Source organism: Nycticebus coucang, chromosome 13 (assembly GCF_027406575.1).
Source record: "Nycticebus coucang isolate mNycCou1 chromosome 13, mNycCou1.pri, whole genome shotgun sequence".
NCBI lineage: Eukaryota > Metazoa > Chordata > Mammalia > Primates > Lorisidae > Nycticebus > Nycticebus coucang.
In genome coordinates, this window is record NC_069792.1 from 86,822,393 (window position 1) to 86,840,217 (window position 17,825).

At 41.5% G+C, this 17,825-nt stretch overlaps 1 long non-coding RNA gene across 3 annotated transcripts in view; it reads right to left on the reverse strand.

The window, feature by feature from the left end:
• Nucleotides 1-652: 652 nt before the first annotated feature.
• LOC128563823 (uncharacterized) overlaps nt 653-17,825 on the reverse strand; it is a 49,216-nt gene continuing 32,043 nt past the window's right edge. For 2 of the 3 annotated variants that reach the window (XR_008373902.1, XR_008373903.1), the window contains 5 exons: nt 11,401-11,511; nt 10,871-11,019; nt 5,752-10,028; nt 4,429-4,617; nt 653-1,529 (listed from right to left, as the gene is read on the reverse strand). This is a non-coding gene — a long non-coding RNA (uncharacterized LOC128563823). The remainder of the gene's footprint in view (nt 1,530-4,428; nt 4,618-5,751; nt 10,029-10,870; nt 11,020-11,400; nt 11,512-17,825) is intronic. The other variant, XR_008373904.1, reaches the window with a different exon arrangement.

The window sequence follows — 17,825 nt, forward strand, 5'->3', positions numbered from 1 at the left end:
TGTGTTGGCTTTAAATAGGGAATGGGGTGGGGGCACAATGACCTCCACCCTCTCGGAGGATGAGCCAGAAGTACTCCATTCAGTGTTCTAGGAGGTATCTCTAAAACTCCGTTGTGCAGGGTCTGAGAGATAAGGCAGACCCCAGACACAAGGCAGGAAAGGGTGTTGCTTGACTTTGAAGCCCTCCTCATTCATTTTTAAACAGCTCTTCAATATTCGGGGTTCTACATGGGCAGCCTTTCGTGCCTGGTTCCTTTCAATGCCTTGGCACAGAGCCCTTCCATTGCCTTTTGAAAGTGCAGACTGCCCAGGACAGCTCCTATGTCTAGCTCTCTTTCAGACATCTCTGCTCTATGTGCCACCTGGGGTCACAGTTCAGCTATATCCACCCTTGTTTCTCTTAGCCATGGCCTCCTGTCCTCTGTCCATCCACATCTTACAGGACACACTTCTTTCCTTCTGCTCCATGAAAGGAGCTTGCCTTTCTGGAACATGTTTCCAGCATCTTTGCTTATGAGCCTGCAGTAAGTGCTGGAGCCTCAGCATGTCACAAAGCCCAGGGCCTGATGACACAGGCATTGGAGGTAGACAGAAATGGTTCTGTCATTTACAACCCATATGATCTTGGAAAGACACTAAATGACACTGAGCACTTGTTTATAAAAGCAGATTTTATTTTTTTATTTTTATTTTTATTTTTTTATTATTATTTTTTTTATTAAATCATAACTGTATACATTGATATGATCATGGGGCATCATACACTCGCTTCATAAACCATTTGACACATTTTTATCACAGTGGTTAACATAGCCTTTCCGGCATTATCTCAGTTACTGTGCCAAAACCTTTACCTTCTACATCTACCAAGTTTTGCAAATACCCCTGTAAGATGCACCACAGGTGTGATCCCACCGATCCCCCTCCCTCTACCCACCCACCCCCTTCCCACTTCCCCCTATTGTTAAGTTGTAACTGGGTTATAGCTTTCTAAAAGCAGATTTTAAATGATTATGCTTGCCTCATATAATTTGGGGGATGATTAAATGAGGTAATACCCATTATACCCCTAGCAGACCTTGCCTTATGATGACAGCTTACAACATTTTTTTGAGTCAGTAATTAATTTTATAAGATGTCCAAAAGCTATGTGAAATATAAAGAGGAGAGTGGATTTAATTCATTTTAACTTGGGGAAATGTGGAAGACTTCATAGGGGAGATAAGCTTTTATGGCAGAAGTGGCTGGGAAGAGCTTCACAAGAACAAAAATGACATTTGGCAATGTCAGAAGTGGAGATTCAGGCTGAGACTGCAGGTCTGCCAAGGCATGGGGAGGGGCGAAGGAGTGGGAAATAAGACGGGATAAAGGTAGGGACCAGGCTCAAGGGGGACTAGAAGGGTAAGGGAGGGGTTTTGACTTTATTCTACTTTTTCTTTCTGGAGCAGAGAGGTGGGCCACCAAGGAAGATCATTCATCAAGTCCATCACACAAGTGCCATCAGTAGTCAGCATCAGGGGTCAGCAGTTCTAGAAATTTGGGAAGAGAATGAGTAATTATTTGGAAGAGGACCTATAGTATAGACAAGCTGGATTTAGTCTTATGTCAACAGGGAGTGCTTTGAGGACTCCCACTGGCCCTGTTTTGAAGACCCCAGAGACAAGGCTGATAGTAGTAGCTCCTTTACCCAATGGTTGAGAGCACTGGTTAGGCCACAAGAAAGGACGGACTAAGGAGAGAGGAGTCTGGCAGAGTTGGCTCAAATTCACAAGCATGGGCAGGGCTGATGTGGATGCTGGTGGAGAAGGAGCTGCTGAGACCAAAAGTTGTGGTACCAGGTCCCCAGAGCTCATCTCTGGTTATCAGTCCTACCATCGGGAACTCATTGTTTATAAAACATGTTGTGTCTACTGGAATTTCATCAAGGCATGTCTGGAAGTGTAAAGAAATGAGGACTCAGAAGTGGGAGTGGACACATGAGAAAGGCCCATTGGGTGGAAGAGTGGTTAGGTTTTCTGTGTCCAGCTCCAAAGAAAGGATGAGGAGACCTCATGATCAGTAGCTGGAGAGACTTCAGAGTTATTCAAACAGAAGCTTTACAAAAGTCCTGTCTACAGGCTGTCACTTCAGGAAGGACCACCAGGTGTTCATGATTTGTTCATTATTGAAGTAAGAATTTAGATTAAGTAAACTCTGATGCTGTGTGAGAAGTTGGATAAAAATGTATTTTCATGGGATTTTGAGAAACTACAAAATTCTTCATTCATTCGATATTCCTGGATGCTCTGAAGAAGAGTATTTTCCCCTCCAATGTACTTAATGATTCTTGTTATATTGTCTATACCAGAACACACTATTCACCCACTGAGGCAGGGCCTGTTTATCCATTTATGTCTGAGACACCAGCCCACAGAACGCTGCCTACTGTAAACTCTGTCAGCAACAAGTGTTTGTTGACCAAATATCAACTCAACTTTATTGAATCTATCGCTCAAAATTGGACTGATTTCCTTCTGTGTATAAGGAATGTCTGCCTGAAATGTATCGATAGCCAACATTTATCAAGATCTTGTTATTGGCCAGGTGCCAACATCATCTCATTTAACCCCTACAAGCAACCCTTTTAAAAACATCAAGCACATGCTATTACTATACCCTTTTTACTAGTAAGGAAACGGAGGCACATAGAGGCTAAGTAGGTCCCCTGTGGTCATACAGAAAGCAATTAGATAATAAAAGATTGAAATTTAAGTTGTGTGACTCCAAAGCCAGCACAGTTTATTAGTGTAGTAGTACACTTTGAGTGAAGGAATAATCATTAGCAATTATTAATAAGATAATAGTGCGAAACATAGCTAATAGTTATTGAGCATTTTCTGTGTGCCAGACCCTGTGCATTTGCCCATTTAATCCTCATATAGGCCTCATGGTGTAGGTACTATGCTTGTGACTAGAATCTAGGATTTGGGGATGTTGGCTTAGTAGATTCTAACACGTATCTTCCAGGTGTTATGTGAGCTTCTTCCCTCTTTTATGATGCTGAAAAAACAAAATAGTGAGTCTTCTTCCATGAAATATGTGTGTGATGCTCTAAGAAAATTGTATTTGGATTTGACCTGGAACTGGATCTCAACTTATCAAACAGTTTATTAGGATGGTATCATTCCAAAAACGTTCTTTATGCTTGCCCACGGGCTATCAATTCATTACAGGTTTGGAGACATGTTAGAGGTGACAAGGAAATTTCGACCTAAAAGCAACATTGTAGAAAGAACTAGAAATTTAGGATGAAATGGAGATGGGGTCAGGGATGGACTCATCATTTTGCTGGTTTTGAGCCAGAGGCCACTTAAGCTCTCCATGCCTTAGTAGCATCATGTATAAATTGGAGGAGGTAATTCTGTCTCCTTTGTAGTGTTGCTATAAACAAGAGAGGATGCTGCCCTCGCTGATGCTCCCCATGCCTTGCCATCTTGTCTTTGTCCTTTTTCTTTCTCTTCTTCCTTTTTCTCTTCCTCTTCATTCTCCTCATTCTTTGTCTCTATTTTATCATTATTACACCTTAACTGTTTTAGTGGGAAGAATTAGATTTATTATAAGACAGATGAAGTTGGGTAGACAAAGACTAGGGTAGGCCTAATTTTATGATGAAGCTCATCTCAGCTTTATGAAACTGAGTCTACCTCAAAAGGGTACCAGACCTTCTGAAATGGACAAAATGTGGCCCTTCATTCAGAGATGGAAGAGCTCAATCAGCTAGTTGGCAGACTCCGTTCGTATTGGGTCTGGAACTTACACAATTTTTGTACCTTTGTCAGGAAAAAGATTACAAAATTAGGCGCAAATGAGATTTGGCATAATAATAGTTTACTCTTTTTTTTTTTTTTGAGACAGTGTCTCACTTTGTTGCCCTCAATGGAGTACTAGAGCTCACAGCAACCTCATACTCTTGGGCTCCAGGGATCCTCTTGCCTCAGCCACCTGAATAGCTAGGGTTACAGGCACCCACCACAGCACCTGGCTATTTTTAGAGATAGGGTCTTGTTCTTGCTCAGGCTGGTCTTGAACTCCTAAGCTTAAGCAATTCACTGGCCTCAGCCTCCCAGCGTGCTAGGATTACAGGTGTGAGCCACCACACCCAACTAGTTCACTCCTTTTTAAAAAATATTTTCACCTCATCAAAATCATTCAAACTCCCGAAATGATTCTGGATCTTATAGTTGAGTTAAAATCAAGTTTGACTTTATGGAAATGAGTATCACTCCCTTTTCCTTCCTTCTGGCTTTATATGTTTGAGGTAAAAAGGCTTTTGGCTGAGAAAAAGGGAAGGGGCTGGTAAGTGCAAGCATGCCAGTATGCCTGCTACAGGAGTTCAGGGAAGGAGGTTCTCTGAAGCAGCCAGGATGTGAGGTGCATCACAACACTAACCTTATGCATCACCTGGGCAAGTCACTCATCAAGAAAACAATCTGTTCTTCCTGGCCTGGGGACCCTTCCCAGGTGCTTCTAGGCTGCTAGTGCAAAGTCGTCCTTCAGAAATGCTGAGCAGACAAGGATTTTCCTTCTCATCTCTCGGCCTCCTCTTCTCTCTCTCTCATTGGGGACTTGTGCTGCCTCCTGCTGGGACATGTGGGGAAGATTAATTAGCTAATATTGGTTAAGGGCCTTTGATGATGACTGCTAAGTGTTTGTACCATGTAATTACCATTTTTTTCCAAGAAAATGTCCGTATAGTTACTAATTAGGCATTGTTGAAGCACCTCATGGCCCATTATTTTACAGTTGTCTTGTAATTAACTGGCATCAGTACCATTCCAAATGACATTTATTGCCCGTATCCCTGGCTTAATCTTTGAAAATTTTATAGGAAGCTTGGGCATTGTTTCTTATTCACTGCAACTTGAATAATTAACAAGGTAAATATGGCTTTGGGTGGTAATATTGTCAACAACAAGAGTTCTTGAGAGATTTTAATTAAGAACACTATTGCTGTACTTCATGTAAAAGTTTATTATGGTGCCTAAGCACTCTAAATCGTCTTTCCCTGTGGATTGTGGCTCATGCCTGAGAGTGTGTGTGTGTGTGTGTGTGCGTGTGTGTGTGTGTGAGTGTCTGCATGTGTGCATGTGTGACTGTGTGGTATGATATGAGGTGTGAGGCCAGGAGCAAAGTGCTCCTCTGGGTTAGGCTTCTCTGAGGCACCAACTGCAGAATTTGCTTAATTTTTTACTTTTTTTTTTTTTTTTTTTTGCTGTTATGTGGAGATTTAAGTTAGCTCACTTCAATAGCCTTTGCCAAATGTCCACTGCATTATCAGCTATTGGGCTAGACGTGTTTCATGCTTTAATTTTTACAAGTCAGTGAGGTCTCTCACAATGACAAAATGAAAGCTCAGAGAAGCTAAGAAAGATGTCCAGGATGATGCAGCTTTCATTAAAATATAGAAGAGAATAAGACTAAAAAGAAATCCTCCAGACTCTGAAGCCTGGTCTCTTTGCACTCTCTTTCTCAAATCACAGTGCTGAACCTTCTATCTGGAGGTGAGTCTCAGTCACCCCGTAGCCCAACATATGCCTTAGCCAGGGAGTCTTACCAGGTCATTTATCTACATGTATCTCCTCTCCTGGACTCTGATATTACTTTCCGTCACTTCCCTCAAGAACCTCTGAAGAACTAGCCACTGAAAGCAATACATTTTCTAGGAACTACTGAGAGGCAAGGAAGCAGACTCTGAATTGGAGATTTTCTTACAGAAAGTTGCTGGAGGAGTGTTCTCTGGAGCAACACCTCTCAGGTGTAAGAAAAGCAGGACTGAGGAAAAGTGGCTGGAACAAAGCTGAAGCTGGTCCCTTAGGCGTCTCTGCAGTTAGGATGACCCTTCAGAGATGGATTGAAGAGAAGAGGTCAAACCTTTGAACTGCTTCAGGCTGTTGGACAAGGTGGCTCTCTCCAGCTAGTGGGGGGTGATGTCTGGAGGGGAGCTCTGCTTTAAGATGTCAACACCTACACTTCTTGCAACTACGGGCTGGAGTTTCTCAGTTGTAGGAAGGACTCTGAGTGGAGCATCACAGCATCTGCGACAGTGTCCACTGCAGTGGTGGAAGGACTGATCTCAGGAAATCTGACCCCTTACCACTACCTCCTAATTTGTTCCTTGCAAATCAGTGACTGTTATCATTTCCATCTTATAGCTAGAAATATAGAATCCCAGAGAAAGGTGACTTGCACAACTAATGTGTGAAGGGATTGGAGAGCCCCTAACAGACTGCCCAACCCATGCACAGTCCCTGGGACCATGCACCTGCCCTTGATGGCAAATGAGAAGTTACTCAATAGCCTGCTGAACTGCTCAACATTCAATAGCTTGCTAAAATTCATAAGACTGAAGTGGGGAGAGAGAGAGAGAGATCGCACATGAGTGCATGATGTTTCAGCAAAAGTAAATATTAGCTGTCTTTCCTGGATGGCGTCCCTCAGGACCTCAGAGGAGCTGCAGTAGGCCAACACATTTCATAGTAAGCAGATCTTATGAGTCAAGTTGCAGTAAACATAACACTATGCAATGAAACTTGATATAAGCTTTATAAACTTCACACAATAATGCCGTATTATTTCTGCTGTTATTTACTGCATATCTGTGATTTGCTCACTAGGCATATGAAGGTAATGGACCTCATAGATTGGTGACAGGTTTGCATTGGAACTGTACTCTAATATTACAAGAGGCTTCTGCAGACATGATCGCCAGAGAATAGAAACAGGCAGAGAATAGTCTACCAAACCTTAGCCCTTCCCAACATCCCAAATCTGAGGTGTGTGTTCCAAATGGAAGGGAAGGAGAGAGAGGCTTTAGTGAAGAAATGACTTATTTGCTCCAGCCTATGGAATGAGGTACAGCCTGCAGAGCCATACTAATGTGTGAGTGAGCATCTCTGCTCGGTGGCCCCTGCAGGGTTACCAGATAGTTATCAGCCTGCATGCTCACAGAATGCCGCATTCTGGGCCACATGAGCTTGTGAAGGTGTAGTAGCCACTGTGGACTTCTCTCGGTGACAGAGCTGGTCCAGACCCTGTCTACTAGGAGAAGGCAAGGCTTTCACCTACCTAGGCCTCCTCGGCATCTGTGTCTCCAACAAAAACAAATAGTCCTCCCAGACTCTCCCAGCCAAGATGCGAAACCAGAGTCCAGTAGGGCACTGGGGCAGAAGCAAAATAAAGTTGTGACCCACAGTTCCATCACTTATGGGCAACTGGTAGGCTACATGATGTCTCTGGGCTTAGGTTTTCTCCATTTTAGAAATGGAGTGGAGGTGGGGGTTATAACCCTACCTCAATGTTGAGGATCAAATAAGAACATTTTGTATTTTTTAGAAGAAGTTTTGTACAAGTTCCATATAAATGATTTTGAGTTGGAGGGCTCAGTAGACATGTTTAGCTTAGAAAAAAGGAAGACAAACCTTTACCTGGAGCTAAAGGCAGAATCACAGATCTTAGATTTGCTCTGAAATGAACGTGGAACACCTTCCTAAGCTCGACTGACAAATATTTACCTCCATCTCCCTGCCCTGTGCTCTCCCCACCCACCCCATCCTATTTCCCATGTTCAATTTCAATCCAGACCCTAGCAAACTGTCACCGGCTGCAATTCTCAAAACCCGTTTCCTCCCATCCATGGCACATATCAACCCATCACATTAGAATAATCTAGTCAGATGTAGTTAGCCCCAGACTATTCAGTCACCGAACTAAGTTACCCTAAGTTGTGAAGCACAGTGTTTGTGAGGTTACAGGTTGCTGAACTCACAAAATGGTTATTTTTTTCTGCCTTGCATCTTTGATTAATAAGACTTAAAGTCAAGTCATCATGATAGTCTTAACCCATATGTGACTCCAGTAATTTAAAACTCTTCTTAGAGCTGAAAATACTCGAGAGTCATTAGTAAGCATCTAATTCATTTCCTGGAAGTTGATAAAGAGATAGCTAGGTAGGCAGGGAAGAAAACACACCCTTCTCGGGCTTCACTTCCTTGCACAAGCTGTTCCTCCTGTTATCAATACCCTTCTTTCTTTTCTTAGTTGGAAAATTCAGAACACAACCTTCAAGTCCAGCTTAGATGGGATTCACCTCTATGAAGCTTTTCCTGACTTTGGCACAAACAGGGAGAGTCATGGCTGCATTCCTTGCTCAAAGCCCTCCCTCTGCACTTCAGTTCCAGTGCGGTAGCTGTTTGTTTAATATCTCCCTCTTCTGGACACTCTGACATCCCTGAAGGGTGGCGTTGTATTTTATTCATCTTTCAGATTCACAACACTTAGCATGGAAGGAGACTGCAATTGTAAATCGAACACATGAACATAAATATACCAATAGATAATTTTTTCAAATGTTTATTTTTCACTAGAATATTTAACTCATTTTCTTTTGGTAGGATGACATTCATTTGTTGAACTCAAGCAAAATTGTGCCAGCTATTTCTCAAGGAACAATAGAGAATTATGTGCAGAAGAAAACATTTTTTTTTTCTTCAATTTCTCCTTTCTCTACCACGGACAAATTCATGATTTTTTTAATTAATTTTTTCTATGGGTTTGTCTAATAAGCACAATTATTTAGTGGATGACTGGGCTGATTTAACTCTGAGCTCTGATACATGTGTACACAGGGCTGATTTAACTCTGAGCTCTGATCATGTGTACACAGGTGGGTATCTTAGAGCTGCCACTCTGCCCAGTTGGGAGAAAGATAGAGCTCAGGATGAATGGCTGAATTCAGACTTTGAGATGAAATCGTCACGTACTGGGCATCTACTAAAGACTGGATATGGTGCTAGAGACCTTCTCTGCATTATCTTAATAATCAATCAGCACTCCTGTCTCCTTAGTGCAGTCACAGAAAAGGATGATCACAGAGGGGATATAATTTGTTGGCAGTCACCCAGCTATGAAGCCCATGCTGAGTCCAGATATCGAGTTTCACACAGATTGGAGATGAACTATGATTCAGAGAGGGCAAGAAAGTGCTTAGCTAATGGGAGTGTGTCTAGATGATGCAGGGCCAGGTCCCTACCAACCCTGAGGTTCCATGGTCTGGGTGGCTTGGTGAGGACCTCTACTGGGTAGACTTTGTGTGTAGATTGAGAATGCCATGAGGTTGGGGCTTGGGAGGAGGGAGGACCAAGGATCTGGGTTTCCTTATTTGTCTACTGACTCATTGAGTATTGCTTCATACCCCTGCTCTGCCTGTGTCCTTCTATGGCTCCCTTGTGCTCTTTGCACAGAGATGGTGGCTCTGTCAGATGCTGTGTGACCTGCGTCTGCCTCCTGCTTCAGCCTCAATGCATCCAGCACCATGCTCCCTGCCTGGGGCTGCCACACCAACCTGCTCTCTCTTGCCTTTGCAAATGCTGTTTCTTCTGCCTAGAATCCTCTTCCCATCTCTTGTCTGCCACATAATAAGAGCCTTTTCATCCTTCAGCTCTCAGCCCAAGCATCTTTAGGAAGGCTATTCTGCTGCCCCAGGGCCAGCTCAGCTTCCTCTGAGTCCCTGCTACAGACAGACCTGTCCTCCTTTCCTTCAGAGGACTATGCTCACTCTGCAGCTGGACATTCACCAGTGAATTAGCTGATTGATCCTGTTCCTTCCTTTTAGGCTGGAAGCTTCCTAAGAGGCAGGGACAGCAAAGCATGGCTGTATAAACTTTAGACATCTTCTACTCACAGACACCTACTATGGAAACATTCTCCTGTATGCTCTGAATCACAGACAGTCTTCCAGTCTGGGTGACTTTAGTCTATGGTAGGTATTAAATCAAAATTTGTGATTCACTTTCAACAACTGTCTGCCCTTCCTTCAGAGTACTAACTCAACTCATAGCTACACTCTCCTTAATGAGTCAAATGACTAATATAGAATGCATGGAGAAAGGAAAGAGGACATGTGAGGGTTACTTATCTGCTTAACTCTCTGCAAGGTTTGAGCTTCAGAATGTAGGTTTTTTGACTTGGAGGAGAATTCCAGGGATGTCTACCTATGGAAACAAGAATTCAAGTAACACCAATTATTTGTGTAGCGTGGGGGGAGGGTGGTAAAAGCATAAACTTTGGGATTAGACTGCCTGGATTCCACCACTTTAGCTTTGTGAATTTAAATGAGTTACTGAACCCGCTTCTTACTCAGTTTTGTCATTTGTAAAATAAGAGGAGTAACAATATGTTTGTTGCAGGGTTGCTATAATTTATGTGTATTTGATAAAGTGTTTAGAAAGGTACACGATTTATAGAAATTTTTAAAAGTTTCATTTCTTTAAGAGTAGAACTTGCTGTGCCTTTTCTGGTGTCAACACCTATCACCACTTCCTTCCTAATTGTCTTGTTTTTTCTACCCTTCCTTCTAACCTGAGCTGATAAGATCTGACTGTGTCCTGCTGTTGATCCTACTTAGATTATGAAAATCTATACATTTCAAATATTCCCTTGTGTTTTCCATGGCAAAGTTTCAGTTCTCCACGGGTGGGAAGTATTTCTATCATCTCAATTATACTTGAGATCTATTGCAAGAAAATTTGGTCCCCCCGGTTCAATTAGGGAGAAGGAACAGTTCTGGGAGGCGAGAGACCTTGAGAAAAGTGGTTTTGCTGGTGTGAATCAATACAGTTCAGCTCCCCTGTGGTAAAGGGAACTGCGAGCTCCAATGTACGCCTCTGTGTCCCCTCCCTCCCTCCTTGCTCCCCTCTCAGGGGGCCACTGGGCTAGCGAGCTGGCATTCAATGAACAGGAATGCTAATAACAACCCTTTCTAAAATGGGTTGCCAGGGCAATTTAAAAACAGAACTAGTTATTAAGGTTCACTAATGGTATATGAGGGCAGAACCTGTGAGGTCTGAGCTGGCCAAGGCAGAGGATATTTTCTGGTGTAAAGGACAAATCCCAGAATCTGAGGTCTGAGTTCAACCCAGGTTCTACCACTTCAAGCTTTGGAGACCTTGACAGATGTCCTCTCTTTTCTTTAGTTCTCCTCATCTGTTAAAAAAAATTTTTTTTTAATATTTTCATCACCCTAGAAAGTTGTCTCTTTACCCTTCCAGCCAATCTCCACCACACCCCAGGCTACTGCTGTCCTAATTTCTGTCTCCACAGTTTAATTTCACCTGGCCTTGAACTCTCTGTAAACGCAATCATCTGTGTCTAGATTCTTTTGCTCACATGATGTTTTTGAGTTTCATCCATGTTATTGGTATGTATCAGTTTCTTCCCTTTAACCCTTTCTTGTTATATGGTGTGAGATGTTACAGTTTATCAGTTTTGTTATTGATGGGTTGTTTCCACTTTCAGGCTATCATGCATAGAACTACTGTGAGCATTCAAAAAAAATTATTTTTTTCACTCATTAGTTCAACAAACCTTTGTTGAGGTCCTACTGTATCTGAGGCACTGCAGGACAGATGAAGTCTCAGATGCTTTGAGTAGAAACACTCTGCTAAGTGCACCTCCGAATCCTCAAATACGGTGAACCTGGGGAGAAGAGAACATGGAGTCCTTTGTTTTAATACGTGTAATTAACCTATGACATAATGCGTGGCATGTAATATGCACTCTGGAAATATCTGATGTTCTTTTAAAAATCCTACTATTGGCTTTCTTACTTTCTGAAATGTTTCTATACAATTCTATTGATTTCGGTTTTCATACTGACGGTTTCCTTCTTCCTATTTGCTTTGAATTTACTTTGTTTTTCTGTGTCTAACCTTTTAAGGTGACAACACAAATCACTGATTTTTAGCCTTTAAAGAATCCTAAAAGTCTATATATTAAGTTGTAAAGTTTTCTCTAGCACTGTTGTAGCTGTTTCCTAAAATTTTTGATAGTTGTGTTTTCATTATGATTGAAATATTTTAATGTCCTTTGTGATTTCTTCTTTGACCTTGTGGAATTATTTAATTTAAAGGTATTTTAATCTTTTTGAAAAGTTACTGAATTCTAATGCATTTTCTTTGTATTTCAAAAACATAGTCTGAAAGTGCTGTGGTATTTCCTATCAGCTCTAAGAGACTCACTCTGTACACGTACAGCCCAGCTGTGGGCCAAGGATTCATGAAGATTCCCCCACGTTGCATCCTAAGGATAGTGCCTTTCTCTCTGGTTCTCTGCCCTGCAAATTCCAGTTGCCTTAGTAGCCCTCAATGCTAATCTCCCCCAGCTCAGTCCAGCAAGACTGCTGTTCTCTCCGTGGGTTTTATATTTTTGTGCTGCGTAGACCTCTGAGAGTTTCCCTGGGTAGAAAGTTGAGAGAACATCAAATACACCACATGTTCATTTTTTGCTAGCATTTCATTTCTCCTCCAAAACATACTGTTATTTAGTTATTATTTTAGTTTTTTAGTTTTATAGTTGCTTACAGTTGCGAAGGGAGGGAAATTAGTTTAGACAGAACCCCTACCTTGGTCATGGCCAAACCCAAAGCGTCACTTTTTAATCTAATCTTATTGAAGTTACAAATATTAATATAAGAAAGTGGTTTCAGAAATGTAGGCTTTAAAATGCATGCTTTTTAATTTTAACAGAGTACTTATTTCATCAGGGATATCTTTATAGGTTTTTAATTTAACTTTTCTTTGCATTACTAACTGTGAGTTCTTTTATGTATATGAATTTCAGAGGGGGAGAAAAACAATTGAGCTATTTTCCCCTCGATTATGAACAATTGAATTGTATCTATAATTGCTGTATAAAACCTCTTTCTACCAATATCTGAACAGTGCTTTAATTGGATAACATGAAGAGCTAGTGAAGACTGATTGATGTCACACATAAGATCAACTATGAACAGCTTATGAGTTGATTTACTTGAGCGTGATGTTAGCAGCTCATAGTGAAATGATGCCCTGATGTAGCTATAACGCAGCAGGTTGATAGCCTCCATCTCTCCTCAGGAGATGGTTAGTCACTCGGTAATGTGTGAAAGGTCACATCGCTGTCCTGCTCCTGCCTGGATGTTCTCACTCATTCTTTCTAATCTACCCGTTTTGCTGAATCTCTTCTGTGTTCCACACTTGTCTTTGCCAGAAGTGCCAAAAATTCTGTTTCCATTAAGTCATTGTCTCTATCTGTGAGTAGACTAACTCCAGAGAGTCCTCAAACTCTGTTTGCAATTCCTCACAGCATAGCTGTTATTAAAAAGTCTTTAATTATTGCATTTTTCTTTTTGAGACAGAGTCTCACTTTGTCGCCCTCAGTAGAGTGCTGTGGCATCACAGCTCACAGCACCCTCAAACTCTTGGATTTAAGTGATTCTCTTGCCTCCGCCTCCTGAGTAGCTGGGACTAGAAGTGCCAGCTACAACGCGCAGCTATTTTTAGAGATGAAGCCTGGTCTCAAACCCATGAGCTCAGGCAATCTACCTGCCTTGGCCTCCCAGAGTGCTGGGATTTAGTCTAGCTCTGGCTCAGGCTGGTCTCAAACCCATGAGCTCAGGCAATCCACCTACCTTGGCCTCCCAGAGTGCTGGGATTACAGGCGTGAGTCACCGCACCTGGCTGTTGCATTATTATTGTTATTTTTTTTTTAGCTATTCTCGTTTTTGTTGCCTATTGCATATATGCAGGAAAATGTGAAAAATTGGGTTTTATTTTACTCTTCCAAAGTATACTTTAGGAATTGCTTTACTTAAACTCTTTGTTATCTGGAAATAGCATCTTTATGTCAAAGACAGGGGTTTAGGCAACTTGATTTTTGATGAAAAGAATAATACTAGTTTATACTATTTGAAAAAAGTTTGTTTCACTGGCTTAAAGGTTATTGACTTTATACTTAATCCCTATGTCACATTGTTAAAAATAATTCCTAGGTGCAACCACCTCAGGTTTTGCCTTTAGCTGCTTTATACTTATTTAAGATGATACAAATGAACTTAGTAACATTTATTTCGAAAGTTTGAAAGCTTTTCTTTTTTTCCACTCATTGGTTCTTTTTATACATTTCAAATAGTTAAGGCTGCTAAAACAGTGAGTTTTGGGTAAATGAGATATTATTCTATCTTCCCATTTGTATTGATTCATCAACTAGCTATAATTTAAAGTCACAAATGCCACTATTTTTAGGAAGAGAATCATACTTTATACTCTGGAGAATACAAAATGACCTCCATAGATGGAAAGTCCCAGCCTACTTACCCACAAACTTAAACAATGTACATTTTTAAAGTGCAAAACAAAAGAACATTTTGTGAAAAACAAGTACATTGGGAAGTGATGTGGGACAATTCAGAGAAGAAACTGAAGATGGGAGTTGGCTGAGTACTCTTTTTTACAGAAAGACTGTGTTGTCAAGGAAAGATTGTGCAACCTCTGTGTACTTAGGATGGCCTAAAACACTTGCTCTGTGTCCATATGGGAATTTTAGAAGGCTCTTGGTTCTTTGAAATGCAGTAGGCAGCGTCTTCTAATTTGATATCCTGTCTCCTTCCTGTTTAATGCACAGCCTAGGATGCCTCTTTTGTTAATAGCCTCATCTGCTTTCTAGAGCCCTGGTTCTTCTCTTCCATTCCTGCCTCCTGGCCTGTGAGGCTGTCCAGGGTGCCTCTGCGGCCAGCAATAGACTGGCTCCATATTCTCATTCTAAACCAGGTTACAGGCCAGAGTGGATTTTACATCCAGATCATAAGTGAACAAGAGGCAATGACTAGGAAGAGCATCTCCAAATGCACCCCAAAACTTTCAGTCAGTTACACACAGACCCTAGGAACTAAAGGGCATTCCTCTATTCCTTGAAATCCATTGGTCAGCTGATCTGTTAGCATTTCCTGAATTATCCATCAAACTGATGGAACACTTTTTAAAATTTTATGTAATGGGTTTTTGTACACCTGAGATTGCAGGACTTTCTAGTCTGCTGAATTATTTGTTAGACTCTATACCTACACCTCGGCTTTAATACTTGTTGTTCCAAGTGTCTTAATCTTGGCACTATTGACATATTGGCCTGGATAATTCCTTGCTGTGGGGCGGCACCCTGTGCACTGTGGAATTCTTTGCAACATCCTTGGCTTCTGCCAATTAGATGCCAGCACACCCGTCCACTCTCTCCCCCTCCACAAACCCTCAGTTGTGATAAGCAAAAATGTCTCAAAGGCATTATCAAATATTTCGTGGCAGACAAAAGTACCCCGGATTTGAGAACCACTGTTACAGCTTTTATTTACTTTATATTACATTGTATATATATTAGGGCAAGCCTACTTTTTTTTTTTTATTAAATCATAGCTGTGTACATTAATGCGATCATGGGGCACCATACACTGGTTTTATAAACAGTTTGACACATTTTCATCACAATGGTTAACATAGCCTTCCTGGCATTTTCTTAGTTATTGCGTTAAGACATTGATATTCTACACTTCCTAAGTTTCACATGTTCCCCTGTAAGGTGCACCGCAGGTGTAATCCCACCAATCACCCTCCCTCCGCCCATCCTCCCCTTCTTCTCCCCCTTCCCCCTATTCTTATTTATAGCTTTCCTATGAAAGCCATAAATTAGTTTCCTTTTCTCCCTCAAACACTTTTCAATTATTCTTACAGATTTATTATTCCACTTGAACTTCAGATTCATTTTACTTGTACCAATCCAGAAACATTTGCATTTATACTAGTGTTTTTTTAAACCAAATTAATATGTAGTTCTGTTATTGGTCATAAACTTCATATGAAAAATACAGAAAGTCCTTGAATAACATCTTTGCCTTCAACATTGTTTCATTGTAAGGTTAATCAGTAAAAAAAAAAAAAAAAAATTGATTCCCAGCAGGGCCACTGTCTGGGTGGAATTGGCAAGTTCTCCCCTTATTTCTGTGGATTTTCTCCAGGTTCTCTGGGATCCTTCTATATCCCAAAGATGTGCCTGTTAAGTGAATTGGTGTGACTACGTGATCCCAGGGTGAGTGTGAGAGTGTGTGTGATTGAGAGTGCGTGTGTGAGAGTGTGAGAGTGTGTGTGTGAGGGTGTGTGAGTGTGTGAGAGAGTAGAGTGAGTGTGTGTGTGTGTGAAGGAGTGTGAGAGTGTGTGTGTGTGAGTCTGTGAGGGTGTGTGTATGTGTGTGAGGGTGTGTGTGTGTGTGAGGTGTGTGAGAGAGTAGAGTGTGAGTGTAGGAGTGTGTGGTGTGTGTGAGAGTGTGTGTAAGTGTAAGTGTGAGTGTGGAGGTGTGTGAGTGAACATGTGTGTGAATGTGAGTGTGTGTGTGAGAGTAGAGTGAGTGTGTGTGTGTGAGCATGGGAGAGCATGTGTGAGAGAGTGTGTGTGAGTGAGAGTCTGTGTGAGTTTGAGTGTGTGTGTGCATGTGAGTGTGAGTGTGAGAGGTGTGTGTGATTGTGAGTGAAAGTGTGTGACCATGTGATAGAGTGTGTGTGAGTGTGTAGAGTTAGAGTGTGTGTGAACAGGTGAGAGTGTGTGTGAGTGTGAGAGTGTGAGTGTGTAAGTATGAGAGGTTGTAAGAGTGTGTGTGAGTATGAGTGAGTGAGAGAAAGAGCGTGCCCTGTGATGGATAGTGTCCTGTCCTGAGTGGGCTTCCTCATGACACCCTGAGCTGCCAGGATAGGCTTAAGGTAAATGACCCTGAACTGGAATAACTGGGTAAATAATGGTCTTACTCGTTTATATTAATCTTCCCTAAATGTATGTGCAGCTCACATTTATTTCATTGTTTGATATTAGAAGTGTTTTGATCTTTATTCAGAAGTTTAGTGATGTATTTTATGTCCAGAAAAGTGTGGTAGGAACTTGGCTCTTATTTCTATCAGTACGTCGACTGTACAGTTGGTTCTATTACACAATGTTTCACTTAAAGTCCCAGTCTCCAAGAACCTATAGATGAGGCTGGGTGAGGGTGTGCTGTACTTTCAACCTGCCTTCTTGCTTAATCCTCATTATTGCCCCATGGTGTAAGTGTGTAAAGAGCTATTTATATTTCATAGGCGAGACTTAGATGTTGAGTGGAAGAAGGTAGGACCTATGGCTGTTGCTGTGGATTCTAGGGCTCTTTCTTTCATTTTTTGTTTCAAGGTCTAAAAATTGGAAAATAAGACAAGGAAGATATAAAAGATAGCATGAAACTCCTTACATTTGAAAGCAGAGTTGGAAACAAAACTTTCATTTATCAATGCAAGGGAAATTGTTCCCCTCTATGGTTTGAGTTCCCTGACTTTCCCTCCAGGAAATTTATGGGCCAGAAATCCCATAAATTTCTTTCAGCTGATTGCTAGCCCAGTTTTGCAAACTCAAGAGATTTGTGCAACTTAAATACATTTGAAGATATCCCCTCAATTAGGGATGCTTGAGTGAAAGTCTGAGGCATTGGTATCTCATTCATTTTAATCGGGTTCTGGTATTTTATTTAAAGGATCAGCAGTGTGTAATAATGAGGTGAATTATGGTGTCATGACCTGAAACCCATTATGAACATAAAACTTTTGACTTTTCCCCTCCTTCTGTTTAGGTCTTTGGGATGGGGGAATAGCTTTGAACATAAAATCCCTGTGCTTTCAGATCTTTTTGACAAAAACTTACTCCATAAATTGTGCAGGATCATGAAGAAACATAGTTTCTTTTCTTCGGTCTTGGGGGCAGGTGGATGTAAGGAACTTAGTTCACTACAAAAGGGTGTGAAATATTGGCAGTATTAAGAACAGCAACTGTACCTGTCCAAGGAGGCAGAGAGAGCTTGGGTAGACAGATAAACTGGAGGGAAGGAAGGTACAGAGCACAGAACAGAATGGACTATCTGAGGATGAGGCCACAGACCACAGGTCCGGGCTGACAGGCGGCTGGTATTAACTGGGA